The sequence below is a fragment of the Megachile rotundata genome, chromosome 4, assembly GCF_050947335.1.
Source record: "Megachile rotundata isolate GNS110a chromosome 4, iyMegRotu1, whole genome shotgun sequence".
Taxonomy (NCBI): Eukaryota; Metazoa; Arthropoda; class Insecta; order Hymenoptera; family Megachilidae; genus Megachile; species Megachile rotundata.
In genome coordinates, this window is record NC_134986.1 from 18,921,203 (window position 1) to 18,924,851 (window position 3,649).

A 3,649-nucleotide genomic window follows, 5' to 3' on the forward strand; every position below is an offset into this window, starting at 1 on the left:
TCATATAACTTTGCGTAATTTTATGCGTCTGTAAACATTTTATTTATTTTTGTAAAAATTAATACGGTTTTCTTAACCGTGCGAATAATTATTTCTTTCATAATTTAGTTTATACAAGCTATTCGGATTATGTGTATGGTGGTACGGGTAGTCTTCCACTCGGTTCTCACTGATCGAAAATTAAATTATTGAATACAGAAACATCGATTAGTTTTTATTGTACATTTTGAAAAAGTTTCGTAAAGTCAGGATGGCCGAGCGGTCTAAGGCGCTGCGTTCAGGTCGCAGTCCACTTTCTGTGGGCGTGGGTTCGAATCCCACTTCTGACAAATCATTTTTTTTTATATTGGAAAGATTCGAATAATTGCTTACTCGTATAAACATGTTGCAAGTAGAATATTTATTCGTTTTTCAATGTTACAAGAAAGAAAGATAAGAATTTACGTGAATGAGAATTTTAATTTGTTACTAATATAAGTATAAAAATACTGTAAAAAATAAATACTGTGCAAGTTGTGAAGTGCAACGTCAATGGAATTTTTGCAACGGAGCGAAGATAATTCGATAGGAATAATTAAACACGAAATAAAACGGGACCCGAACGAATGAGATGGCGCGGCGATATTTTCGTAATATCGAACAGCTTATCGACTTACGCTATGAAATAATGCAATACACATATTACTGCATGTTCCAGTCAAACTACCGTAATACAAATCACATTCGATGTTTTATGATTTCGATGTTCACGATGCATCGTAATGGTGGAAATAACTGTTCCGAAGTGTTAACGGTGAAACGAGCAAAGATAAAAAACGAGACTCGATCGTTTTCACGAATAAAAAAGTGCTTGTTCGTTGTCCGATCGACAAGGTAGAATTTTTGTCGTCTTGCCTCCCGGATAGAAGAATCACGAGAGCAACAGCGTCGATAGACGCAAACAATTGCACCATCTGGTAAGAACGAGGCGACAAAAGGATCGAGACAAGGATCCTCGCTTCATTTTGTTCGAAAGGACTGGTCTCGCGCGACTCGATTTGCACACAAAGCGTAGGTGGCATTGTTCCGTTTCGTATCGCAGAGGAAGACTCGTTTGTTTTATTGGTTTACGCGAACCAATTAATTCTGGCATCGTGTTAACCTGTTGCGAGCTATGCGATCACGTAATTCAAGGTATTGCACGTCCTTAGAGTGACACATCTATTCGGATCACGATTTAACACTTCGACGATCTTAACTCCTTTTCCCTTTGTTTTCGTACGAGTCAGCTGCACGGTAAAACGTTGAATCGTATCATTTTTTACGGTGCAAAAAGGTTCGTTTCGAGTAAATTTTCAATTTGATTCTCAAGCTCGAAATAAGTAATAATCCTAAAACGGCGATAATAATTCGACCCCCGTTGCGAAGGTCGCGCGATGAATGTTGCATCGCAGACGATACGTCAAAGCCCGCATCGCGGATTCCGTGGAAACTTGTTATACAGCCGAGCGTGTAACACTGGATTTATTGTTAACAACCGTTCGAAGCGGGTCCCGACGTTCACCGCTCGAGGATATCAAGATTGATACTTGAACTTCTGAACGCGGATTGTTTACACGCTGGGAACGCGGGATTCGCGCCACCTGTTGTAAAAGTAGCGGTTCCTCCTCCCGCGACCTCGAGGAACCCAATTTCCATGCATGTCGCAGAAACATTCGATAAATCCTCGATATACGATGCGCGCCGAGCGTAACCCATTCACGAAAATTTTTATTCCTCGGTACCTGGATCAAGTAACTTTACTATTACCTCGGGCATCCGATAAATCCGGCTAACAAGTAGAAAATAAAGCACCAGTGGCTTGTTTATGAACTGGGATGCCATTCACCTTTATTCCGATAGCGTAATATAACGTTGCCGGAATTTGTTGCATGCGCGCGTATTTGCAGGCGATTTTAGTAAAGGATAAGTACAGTTTAAAACAAGTTTCTAAAAATACCATACTTGATTCTCGTTCGTGAGAAATTTTGTTCGTGCATCGATTTCCTTTTTGTACATTGCAAAAATTTTGTTTATCGTCGTTGAAACGTTCATGAATATCCCTCGCTAATAAGAAAAGCGATCATGAATATCCCTCGCTAATAAGTAAACCATCTATAAAGAGAAGTTTGATTTCCTCGTAACGAAGACTTAGCAAGAACGAGAGGAGTAGAAAAATTTAGACGCGGATGCAATTAAGCTTGAAAAAAGGTTGTGTCCGTTCGCGTGTGATGAACCATCTGGCGCGAGCGTATGCAGGCATAGCGGTCCACGGCTCGCGTGTTCCTGGACATCGTGTGCTCGGTTGTTTCGGTATCGAGATTCCGTTTTCAATGGACCTACTTTTATAGAGGTCTTTGCATCGTCGATTACGCCGTAGCCGTGTGTGTGTCGCGCGTTCGATTGAATTCCACGTTCGCGGCAAAACCTGCCGATGCTGACCTCGCCAACACGGCAGCTACTTAAGAGAATTTGAATTATGAAAACTCACAAGCTGGTTTACCGCTGTGTCGGAAGGATTAATTAAAACAGTCCGAGATCGATTTCGAGATGTTTGAAACACGAGCGAAGCTCCTTCCCACGAACCAGCGTATGAGGAAGGTATTAGATCGCGAACATGAAGGACTTTGGAAGCAAAGAACTTAGAGTGCCGCATCGGTGCAGGGTCAGGAAAAAGAGACTGTGGTAGTAAAGGATGATGGTAAATTGGTAATGGCACGGTGAATAAGGTAGCCAACTGGTATCATTGCGAGTACATAGCTATTACTGTCTTAAGCTTTCGAGGATGAGCCGCATCCAATGAAGACTGTAAGAGTCCAATTACCGTTTCTCCTTCTATTATCCGTAAGGAACATAATCGTGAAAACCTCGCTTCTCGATTACAGATTTTTCGGTGTCTTCTTCTCGTTTATCTGTGTAATTTATCGTTCGCGGTGGGAATTGTGTACCTAATTACGCGAACATAAATGCGAAAACTTTGGAGTCGGTTGCTCAAGAATTCGAAACAATATTGGATTTTAATTAATTTATGCAAATAACTGTTTCTTTGTCCCGTGTAATTCATCATTCCCCCGAGAGAGCTGCTCGAAGCGTTTTCAATTTTCCAGGACAATGGAAAATTTGGTCGGTTCGTTCGATAAATCATCCACCCACGAGCGTAAGCGGTTACCTTCTTAGAAGCTTCGCTGAAAGATAATTCCGCTGCCTGGAAACGTGCTGGAATCTCGATAAGCCTCTCTCGTGTACCTTCACGGGTGATTGTTAACATTTTTTCAAGATGAGACGCGATAGCCCCAGGATGGCTGCACGAATCGACCGGGGGCTCTCGCCCTCGAGCTTAACCCTCGACTTTTGTTCGTTCTTTTTCGTTTGTTCGCTGTTTCCGAGACTCACCGGGCTAAACTTTGCGTCGTCGTTGAAGCGTAACGTCGTAAACGTGATCGCGCTATCGAAAATAGCGCTTTGCATCTAATCGTTGCTCGCTTAATCTCGTTATCTCGGTATTTTAGGCAGCCGAGACGAGAAAAGAAAGCACGGTATAACGCACGGCGATCTCGGCTATCGTGTCCGCCAACGCACGAGGATCGAATAGCTCGAAAGTTTGCAAGGTAGTCGATCGGACAGCCATCGG

The 3,649-nt window shown here is 42.5% G+C and overlaps 1 non-coding gene across 1 annotated transcript; it reads left to right on the top strand.

Annotated features, from left to right (window-relative positions):
• Positions 1-244: 244 nt before the first annotated feature.
• On the top strand, positions 245-329 carry TRNAL-CAG (transfer RNA leucine (anticodon CAG)). Its single transcript has one exon. It is a non-coding gene; the product is annotated as a tRNA-Leu (tRNA).
• The last annotated feature ends 3,320 nt before the right edge of the window (positions 330-3,649 follow it).